This window comes from Alligator mississippiensis, chromosome 2, assembly GCF_030867095.1.
Source record: "Alligator mississippiensis isolate rAllMis1 chromosome 2, rAllMis1, whole genome shotgun sequence".
Lineage (NCBI taxonomy): Eukaryota > Metazoa > Chordata > Crocodylia > Alligatoridae > Alligator > Alligator mississippiensis.
The window spans coordinates 195951377-195963119 of NC_081825.1; positions in this window are offsets into that span (position 1 = coordinate 195951377).

The following is an 11743-nucleotide window of genomic DNA, read 5'->3' on the forward strand; positions in this document are numbered from 1 at the left end:
AAGAGCTGAATGGAATGGGGTAGAAAAGGGAACGTTGTTCTACAATAGACGTCTCTTTCAACAATATCATTAGTCAGAGGGAATGGAGGTTGAAGGGGTCGCAGTTCCATAAATGGCATGCATTCAACTGATGAACCTTCTCCTTCACTGTTCAGGAGATCAATAGCTTTGTTAAGTACTCTGGTGGTACAGGTCAGTATGTCTTTTTGCAAGAGGTTGTGATAGGTTTTAATGTTGTGGGTCATTGCCATTTCTAATGGCAAATAAGAATAAAAAGAATTATTTATCCAGAATATTTTATAGGAGGTGTTGAATTTTGTGTATTTCCAGATTGAACTAAAACTAAATGGGCGTTTATACACATGCTCCAGCAGCAAGAGGGGTGCTTTAATTAGAGTGGTTCTGAGAGCCACTCTAATTATAATGCCCACAATGTCTCATGTATCACAGCATTCTATGCTGAAAAATGGCAGTGGGGGCACTTTATCTAAAGCTCATCGAACAAGCTTTAAAGTGCCCCCACTGCCATTTTGAAGTGTGGAGACACTGATACATGAGACGCTAGAGGCTGCTGGAGCGTAATAATTACAATGCTCCAGCAGACTTGATTAATTAATTACAGCGCATTGGAGCAGCCTTGCTGTTTGTATATAGGTGCCAATAGCATGAGTCAAGTAAAAATAAAGAAGCATTGACTTACTGGTGGTAAAATCTATGGCTTCTGTTACTTAAAGCTGTACAAGACTTTGAGTAATAGAAACTTGGTAGGATTTGCTGAATGAGCTTTTTCCCTTATGCTCTAAAAGCTTAACTTTGGCAATACACATTTCTTTTATTGAAGTAGATAGGTAAACATACGGGTTTGTCAGCTTTGATTTCTATCACCAAAACACTAGTATTAAATAGACACAACCTCAGTGAAGGTAACCAGGTTTGGACTGAAGCAGTTAAAGTGAATTTGGCTCTCCCTAAGTATTTGGACAATCCTGTTCTGATACTATTCTAGTATATTACTGATGGATATCTGTGCTTTCTAGCATCACCATAAAGAAATAGAAATTTACTCAATGGCATGATGATAGATAGCATAAAGGAAAAGAAAAGTGACCCTTTGTCCATCTGTCCATGAAAGCTCAGCCAAGTAAAAACTGCAATAAATCTTTTATATCCCTTTCCCAGAGTTTCATCTTTGCCACACAGTTCTTTTACCACAGTAGAAAACTGAGATAACACAAGTGCTGGATTTTCAGATGACTAGAAAAAGAGGCTTAGGGATAGATTTAGATCGGATTTTCTCCTTCCTCATTTCTTTGAATGGAAAGAGGTCATTTGGTGCAAGCATTTTGGATCCTCATCTAAAGCTCAGTCAGTGGAATTCTGTCATGTTGCTAGACTGACTGAAGTCTCTATTGCTGAAATTACCATTTGGCACTTTTATTTGTTTGAGTTAAAAAATGTCTTAGCTTTTGATTAATGTAGATTTTGATTCCCTTGTCATCATCCCTGGAATTTCTTTCAATGTATTCCACAATTCAGTGGGGGGAAAAAGGTACCATCTAGTGTCACCTCACCATATGAAACCTGATTATTCTGCAGGAGTACATTAAAAAACAAAACAAACCCCCCAAAAACCCTAATTGGCTGTGCCGCCCACAAAAATGGTTCCAGTTTCATGCAAAAAGTTCACAAGCTTTGTTATAGGAACTCACTTGGGTTTGTAACAAAATCCTAGAACCAACTAAGGTTTATTTAGTTTAGGGTTTTGTTGCAAATGTTTGGTATGGCTGTACTTAAAATCCAAGGCCTTGATTTTTAGGGATATTATAGTGGAAAATCTAATACAACCTTAGCTATAACTATGTCTGTGCAAACACTGCAGAACTTTTCAGCATTTAGGTTTATGTGATTACAGTATAAAATACTGTATTAATACCATTGGCCTCTAATTCTATTTTCATGTGTTTTTTTTTTTAGTTTTTTTTAAATGCTTACATTTAAGAAACTAAAAAATCCAGATAATCTAATCTTTCCTGCTTAAGTCTCTTGTATTCCTGGTATGGTCTGATTTTTAAATGATGAATAAAAATATTTTTCATGGCATGACCACACTATTTCCGGTAACGCCAAACTCTTAGTTACTGTCCTTTATTTAAAAAAAACCTTAAAGGTAAAGACCATATTAAAGTTTTGGCTGTCTTTGAAACCATTCAGAATTGTGCCATGCACTTAATGGGACAAAGAGTAGGATTATGTTTTAAGTACAAAAGCGGATCATTTGTTCTCTTTTTTTTTCATAACTGAACCCCACCAAAATTAAGAAAATGTAATAAAAAGACAGTGGGTTTTAATGCACAGATTGTCCCTATAAACTAAGAGCAGTAAGGGGTATATATAGATGGTGTGGTGCATTATAACACATTTTCTTCAGGTAAAAAGAAACTAGAAGATTTACAAATATACTAGGGGCCTAGGCCTGTATTATTCAGGTTAAGATAGAAGTAAGAATAAGTTTACTGGAATGAGTTAAAAACAGTCTGCAGAGCTGTGAAATAGGAGCTATATTACCAGGAGTAGCTAACAGACAGCAGAATTGTAGAAAAAAGGATAGCTTGATTAGTGGAACACCAAGATCATTAAAAAAGGGAGAGGGCCATTAACACCAGTGGAATGAAGAGTTTAGAAAGAATCCAGTACATTGTAATGAGCCATGAATTCAATTGACTTCCTCAGTGCTGCCTGATAAAAAATGCTGCTGCCACTGCTAGTTGGTTTTAACTTTGGGTGAAGCAAGAATCAAAGTGGGGTGCAAATGTACCAGTGTATCTTCTCCCCATTCCCCTGTCCACCCATCCACCCGTGCTTCCAAACCACACTGATTTGAGGACCTCTTTATCCTTAAGAGACTGACTGAGGAATGCCATTACTATTAGCCAAGGAACAACGACGAAGCAGGTAGCTCAAAGAAGAAGAATTAATGACTGTAGATAAAATAGAAATCTATGAATAAACCACTTACATCCTTCCTATTGACTTCCAAATTAGTGCAGATATTTAATGCCTGTTTACTGGATTAAGTCATCTATGGATTGCTAGACCTTCCTTCATACTTCATTGCAAATGTTAGGTATTTTAATTATTAATCCATACTTAACATAAAGTCTATACCAATTCCTTATTCTATAGCTCACTTACTTTGTTCCTATTTCCTTTCAGCACACAGAGGTTTTATACTTTGATGTTATACACTTTATACATTCACTGCCAGAAGGCTTTCTGTAACAAATTCAGGTGTTTTCATCTGTTAGATGAAGCGGTGTTATATTCATAGATGTTAGGGTCGGAAGGGACCTCAATAGATCATTGAGTCCGAACCCCTGCATAGGCAGGAAAGAGTGCTGGGTCTAGATGACCCCAGCTAGATGCCTATCTAACCTCCTCTTGAAGACCCCCAGGGTAGGGGAGAGCACCACTTCCCTTGGGAGCCCGTTCCAGACCTTGGCCACTCGAACTGTGAAGAAGTTCTTCCTAATGTCCAGTCTAAATCTGCTCTCTGCTAGCTTGTGGCCATTGTTTCTTGTAACCCCCGGGGGCGCCTTGGTGAATAAATACTCATCAATTCCCTTCTGTGCCCCCGTGATGAACTTATAGGCAGCCACAAGGTCGCCTCTCAACCTTCTCTTGCGGAGGCTGAAAAGGTCCAGTTTCTCTAGTCTCTCCTTGTAGGGCTTGGTCTGCAGGCCCTTAACCATATGAGTGGCCCTTCTCTGGACCCTCTCCAGGTTATCCGCATCCCTCTTGAATTGTGGCGCCCAGAATTGCACGCAGTACTCCAACTGCGGTCTGACCAGCGCCCGATAGAGGGGAAGTATCACTTCCTTGGACCTATTCGTCATGCATCTGCTGATGCATGATAAAGTGCCATTGGCTTTTCTGATGGCTTCGTCACACTGCCGACTCATGTTCATCTTGGAGTCCACTAGGACTCCAAGATCCCTTTCCACTTCCGTGCCACCCAGCAGGTCATTCCCTAGGCTGTAGGTGTGCTGGACATTTTTCCTCCCTAGGTGCAGCACTTTGCATTTCTCCTTGTTGAACTGCATTCTGTTGTTTTCTGCCCACTTGTCCAACCTGTCCAGGTCTGCCTGCAGCTGTTCCCTGCCCTCCAGCGTGTCCACTTCTCCCCATAGCTTTGTGTCATCCGCAAACTTGGACAGAGTACATTTCACTCCCTCGTCCAAGTCGCTGATGAAGACATCAAAGAGTATCGGTCCAAGGACCGAGCCCTGCGGGACCCCACTGCCCACAACCTTCCAAGTCGAAGCCGACCCATCCACTACGACTCTCTGGGTGCGACCCTCCAGCCAATTCTCCACCCACCAGACTGTGTAGTCATCCAAGTCACAGTCTCTTAACTTGTTCACCAGTATGGGGTGGGATACCGTATCGAAGGCCTTCCTGAAGTCTAAGTAGACGACATCCACCCCTCCTCCTGTGTCCAGGCGTTTCGTAACCTGGTCATAAAAAGAGACTAGATTGGTCAGGCACGATCTGCCTGCCACGAACCCGTGCTGGTTTCCCCTCAGCATAATTTGTCCTGCCGGGCTCTCGCATATATGAGCCTTGATAATTTTTTCAAAGACTTTGCCAAGGATGGAGGTGAGACTGACTGGCCTATAGTTGCCCGGGTCCTCCTTCCTCCCCTTCTTGAAAATGGGGACCACATTGGCCCTTTTCCAGTCCTCCAGGACTTGGCCCGTGTGCCACGAGCATTCGAATATTCCTGCCAGTGGCTCTGCAGTGATGTCGGCCAGTGCCTTCAGCACCCTTGGATGGAGCTCATCCGGGCCTGCCGACTTAAAGGCATCCAGTTCTTCCAAGTGACTCTGCACCATCTCAGGGTCTACGCATGGAAGTCTGGCGCCTTGCTGCTGCCTCTCTACAACCCCAGTGAGAGACTTGTCCTGCCCCTCACTTAGGAACACTGAGGCAAAGAACTCGTTGAGGAGTTCAGCCTTGTCCCCATGTCCGTCACCAATTGTTTCTGCCCATTTAGCAGGGGTCCTATTCCTCCCTGGGCCTTCCTTTTACTCCCTATATATCTAAAAAACAATTTCTTGTTGTCCTTTACTTGGGATGCCATCCTCAGCTCCATGGTAGCTTTGGCCCATCTAACTGCCTCCCTACAAGCATGAGCAGAGGAGGTATATTCGTCTTTGGTGATCTCTCCTTGTTTCCACTTTTTGTGTGCTCCCCTTTTGGCCCTTAGGCTGCCCTGGATTTCTGCGGTCAGCCAGGGAAGCCTCCTGGCCGCTTTCCCTCTTTTACCCTGCACGGGGATTGTCTCGCTTTGTGCCCGAAGGATCGTTTCCTTAAGGCACAGCCACCCATCTTGGGCTCCCATCATTTCAAAACTCCTACTCTGCAGTGAGTCCTTGACTAATCGCCTGAGTTCATTTAAATCAGCTTTCCTAAAGTCTAGTACTTTCACCCTACTAGTTACCTTACCCACTCGACGTCTTATGGTGAATTCTATTATTAGGTGATCACTGTCCCCCAGATGGCTACCGATCTGTAGGTCCCCTACCATGTTATCCCCCGTTGCCAATACCAGATCCAGTATGGCATTCCCCCTAGTGGGACCATGTACCTCCTGTGTCAGGTGGAGGTCCTGTACACAGGTTAGAAACCTGCGTGAGCGGTGGGACTTTGCCGTCTGCGTCTCCCAGCAGATGTCTGGGTAGTTTAGGTCCGCCATGACTACCGCCTCTTTAGCTTTTATGGCCTCTGAGAGCTGCCTCAGAAGCCCCGCATCTCTTTCTTCCCCTTGATGTGGGGGTCTGTAGCAGACCCCTACCACCAAATCCCTTTCTCCTTGCCCCCCATGTAGCCTAACCCACAATCCTTCTACTTCCTCATCCTTGGATTCCGTCTTGATGAGGGTTGACGTATATTGCTCATTGACATAGAGCGCAACCCCTCCCCCTTTTTTCCCCACCCTGTCCTTTCTGTACAATCTATAACTCTCAATATGTACTGCCCTGTCGTGGGACGAATCCCACCAGGTTTCCGTTAGTCCTACTAAGTCGTAGGTGTTTTGTGCAAGCAGGAGAGCTAGTTCATCCTGCTTGTTTCCCATGCTCCTAGCATTAGTATATAGGCACTTGAGCCCTGCGACAGGTGCCTTTGCTGCCCCCCCGCTCCGAGTCCCAAGGGGCCCCTTATTTCTTACCTTCACGTTTTTTACCTGTGCCGTAGTGCTGGCCGCCCCGTGTCTTGCAGGTTCCCAATGTTCTCTTTCTTCAGGCTGGGCTGTCCTTGTGGGTGCCACATGGTTTGGTGGTCCACAGCTTCCCCCGCCCTCATCTTCCCCTTCCCCCGGCGAGCCTAGTTTAAAGCCCGCCGGAGGAGATCCGCCAACCTAGAAGAAAACACACGCTTACCTTTGGGGGACAGGTGAAGCCCATCCCAGCTGAGCATGTCCCTCGTCGTGATGTGCGGGTCGTTGTCCAGGAAGCCGAAGCCTGCCTCGAGACACCACTGCCGAAGCCGCCAGCTGGTCTCTCAGATGCAGTTCTCATGCCATCTTCCGCGTCCGTTCACTGGTAGGATGGAAGAGAATACCACCTGTGCACCAAACTCCCTCAGCACGCCGCCCAGAGCACTGTAGTCTGCCATCAGGTGATCGGGGGTTCTCCTGGCCGCATCATTAGTACCCACATGGACTAGGACCATGGGGTAGTAATCGGTGGGCTTGATCCTGGCCTGGATTACCTCCTTCACATCCTGAATCTTTGCTCCGGGCAGGCAGTATACCTCTCGTGTTGAGGGGTCCTGGCGACAGATGGGCCCTTCCGTACCTCTCAGGATGGAGTCACCTATGACGAGTACTCGTCGCCTCCTCCTCTGGGTCTGCTTGGATCTCTTGACCTGTTCGGAGCGTGAAGAATGTGGTGTTTCTTCCTGCCCAAGGGTTTCCTCCTCCCCTTCCATCTCCTGCAGGGTTGCCAGGGCCTCGTACCTGTTCTCCAGTTGGACTGGAGGAACTGGTACCTGTTCGCTGCGAGCAGCTCCGGTCCTGGCTGTGACCGTCTGCCACTCTGCTGTGGAGGGCATTCCCCAGGCTGCTGCTTCTGTTGGTGCCTGGTCCTGCAGGAAAAGGAAATAGCTGTCAATTTCATCCTCCGCCTCCCTGATACCCCTCAGCCTGCCAACCTCCTCCCGGAGCTCCCTCACCTGTGCCTCCAGATCCCTAAGACGGGCACCTGCCGGGCAGGTGTGGGGGCCCCCAATCTCTGCCCCCCCCAGCCCTGCTGGGGATCCCCCGCAGGCCAGGAGGTAGGGGGACATCAGCTCCCCCATGGGCTCAGTCTGGGTGGAGGCCTCAGACCAGCCCCGGTTAGCCATGTCCCTCTGGGCAGAGGCCCTAGTAGCACTCCTCGTCGACACCATTCTAAGCTGCTGTTTGTAGATCTATTATTATTTATCCCAGTCATAAAAATTATTTGCAGGACACTTATCTCACAAGGATGACAAAACAGAAATACTGTATTTTCTTGTGTATAAGACATTGTTTTTCCCCTGGTGAAGGGAATCGAAAAGTAATGTGAGCCTTATATACCACAGCCAAAAAATAACCAAAATTGTAATAAAAATTGACCAAATTTCAGTCAACCTCATTCTGCAATGATGATGCATGTACTTAATTTAACCTACCCAAATTTTCTTTTAAATCTAATAGAAATGTCTTGCTCATCAGCTTGATGTCTGAAACTAATTAAGCATTAAAATTAATTAACTTTTTATATATGCAGTATTCTTTACAGCAAGATGATATGGCATTCTCATGACACAGCTGCTTCATGACATAAAAGTGTTACTTTTTATATGTAAGTGTCTTGTCCTGGTTTTTATAGTAACTCAGGAGACTGAGTAAGAGTCCAGTCTAAACTGAGCTGCTGAAAACTGACAGAAGGCTAATTGAATGTTTATGCATACTCATGGACTTTTCTTATTTACCCTTGTATATTTTATACCCTTGTGTATGTATAACCCTTGTTATACAATAAATGCTACCACACAACCCTTCAGGCATGTTCTTTCAGCTCCACACTTTCATTCAGAGCCAGCTTTGGTATCTCTGCATAGCACTATTGACATACCTTCAAAATCAGGTTCAAATGAAGTCTAAGACTGGGCACTGCATTGAGGGTGAACATTTCTTGGCTGCACTGCCTCATGAAAGTGGCTAGTGAGGTTCAGCAACCCTGCTTCTGCTCACCTACCCCACTCCAGAAGCAAGCACCAGGTTATGGCAGGATATTGAAGGCATGCAAGAACCAAAGGGTGGGGAGCACAAAGTTAAATGTGGCAGAGTGGGAGGACAATCTAAGGCCCCTGACAGAGTTTACACCGAAGATGCAATTAGCTGGTTAATCACGACTTAAGTAGTGACCCAGCCATAGGTTCATTCAATTAATGGCATGATAAAATGAGGAATCATATACAAAGTTATTATACAAAATATGTGCAATAAATTTGTGGCTAGTTCCCATCCTGCCTTAATTGAATGTGTGGCCAGTGCTTAGCTTCTGGAGCACACTGAAGCCTTTCAGGACTCCTGTGTGTCCTCTCCAGAGGCTGGGACTGTGCTTCAGGTGATCAGAGCTCCCAGCTGTGGGAGTGTAGCGAGCCAAGCTTGCTACTTGCTGGTGCAGGTGTGGTGGGATCTGATGTGGGATCGCACAAGCATGCCCTCTGTCATGCACATGTGACATGGCAGGAAGTGTGATGGTTGGGATCCTGCATCAGATCCCGTTCACACATTTACTTCAATGTCTGCCTGGGGCCTAAGTGTGTGAGAGCTAGGAAAGGAGGAAGTAGGAGCAGAGGAGAAAAAGATGAAGAAAATAGGGGAAAAAACAAAACAAAACCCCAAACCCAAATGGAAAGCATAGAAAATATAGGAGCTAGTAAAAAGAACCTTTTCCTTTTTTCCTTCCTGCGTATCTAACAATGTCTCCTACCCTCCACTGAAACTGTACCCTCTTTAAAACCCTGTTCTCCATGACATCTGCCCCAGGATTTCACCTTGAAAATCTAAATACCCTATGTACTTTTTATTTTTAAACATTTAAGACTATTAAACTATGATAAATACTTCTACCAATTCAAACAGCTCAAATGTTCAGAGGAATATTTTCATGTTTGTGAATGAATTTATGTACACTCTTATACTTCTTCTACTGAGACCATCACAAATCCTGAGATCCTTCATTAGAATACCTGTTGTTCTTATATATATGTATATACACAGTTCTGCAGACCATAGTAATGGATAGGTGCACTGGAAATGTATCTGTGCAAACCTAATCATGATAAAATTAGGGCTTTCAAGTATGAGTGAAGGTGTGGCCAACTTTTCTAGGCACTGTTGTTCTGAGACATGGAGGGTGTATCTACCCAAGGGTGTGTCTACACATTAGACTAATCTAATGCACAGTAAAGTGTCCCTTGTCTACACATGCACAACAATTACTGTGCAGTATATTAGCCTAATGTGCTGTTTTCTGGTACCTGTAGTTGTTTTCTAGTACCTTATCTATGGCACATATAGACACCGACTGGGAGCAAATTACTTCTGATCAGCCTAGGCAATAGCGAGCTGCAGAGGGCGGGGGGAGTTGTCTGCTGGGTGGGATGCTGCCTCACCCATGTGGAGATTGTGATGGATCTCATGATCTCCCCCCAGCTGGGATGGAGCTGCCCACTAAGCCAGGACAGCTTCCCTCTGGAGCTTGGAGCTAAGCCTCCATGTCCCTTGCCATGCCAGGGCTGGCACCCAAGGAAGCCTGGAGCTCCCCCTGGCTGCTGCAGGGTGGCAGAGCAGGGCAGGAGCAGCCCTGGATTGGCTCAATTTGCTCCTGATGTGGGCAAACATGTAGATGTGCACCAGGGAGCACTTTAATGAGCCTGAGTTTTCTGCACAGAAAATTCAGGTGCATTAATTGCATGTGTAGACGCACCCAGAGAGTTCTTTTCAGGGGTGGTATCTTTCTGCTGTCACTTTTCATATATAGGTGACTTGGGGTATGCATGTCATGGGATCTGGACACTAGCAAGCAGTCTTCCAGATTCCAAAAGTGATGCAGAAAAAACAGCTCAAATCCATGTTCATTGGTGAAAGCTCAGAAAGGTTTTTTGTCCTTGGGCAGTACATCAGTTGGTCTGATTAATAGTCAGTCCAACTTAGTGTAGCTTGCCCTTGACAGGTAGCAGCAACACAGTACACGAGACAGGTCTTGCAGCCTGTTTTCATATGAGTGCCCCTTGTCTTGTACCAATTCTTCTCTCTCTCTCCGTCACGATGTTCATCTCTACATGCCTTTTGCAAAGTTTACACACCTACACTTCAGTTCTTGTTATCTCTGCCTCATTAGTGAGTTCTTACTTTTTACATTTGTCCTTGAGTTTCTCAGCTGCTGTTTTCTTACTGTCTCTTTTGAATCAGTGTTTTTTGGCTCATTAGTGTGCGTTAATTTTTTTTTGTATCAGGTCATCCTGCAGTCATGAGGCCTGTTTCTCCCAAGCTCATTTTCAGCACCTTCAGTTATACTAACCGGAACTCCTACAGGCACTAATATGCTGGATCAGACCTGAGATCTATTCAGTCCAATATCTTTTGTCAGACAGTGGCCACTGCCAGATACCCCAGAGGAAGATGCAGTAGGTAGACGAGAGAGAGTTTGCTCCCCTACTAGGTCTCACTTGATTTTTGATAGAAGTTGACCCTGAGATATGAGATTTAATAACTGTTCAGTAATTTTCCATCTTTATTATGACCTTGACTTTTGTTAAATAAACATCCAGTCTGTTTTTTAATCCTGCCAAGTTCTTGACCTCAGCCACATTCTATGGCATTAAATGCCATCTTCTTTCTGTGAAAACATATTTCCTGTTACCAGTTTGTAAACTGTCACATTTTAACAGCACTGAATGACTATTTTTATAAAATAAGAACAAAAACTTCTACTCTACTGTTCTGATCTACTGTACTTCTCTATACTATTTACCATTATCTATTTTTTTCATACTCTTTCTTATTCATCTCTGTTTAAGGGTAAACTGTTTTTCTCATTCTCTTTTCATATGTGATTTTTTTCCCCTTAATCATTCTTATTGCCCTACTAGGAGCTGTCTCTAGTTTTGTGATATTCTTTGTCAGATGTGATGACCAGTACCAGTCTTCCAGATTTGGCCATATACTATATTTATATAATTGAACTGTATTTTCTGTAAATGTGTATGTTTTATTGAGGGCTAAACTACTACAGTTTAGCTTTCATATACTGTGGAGTAGAAACATGAGGACAGGCAGTCACCCTAGAGCAATAAAGTTTCCCCCCCTCCACCCTTACCTTGAGATAACCTGTTCTTGTGCCCATGCTCTATATATATCTGTGAGGAAGGATGGTATTAAGGAATTGGAATAGAAGTTGGGCGATAGGTTCAATTCCCAGCTTCACTACAGCCTTGCATAACCTTGGACAAATAGCTTAATTTTTCTGTGTCTCAGTACCTTACAAACAAAACTGGGACAATGATGCTCTTCTTCTTGGTAAGTGGCTTTGAGATCAATTGATGAAAGGGGCTATGTAAATGCTAAGTAGTCATCATGCTAGGATGGGCATGTGCTAAACATCATCAAATTCTGAATGATGTGTTTTTTTTGTGGGGGCCATAGCAG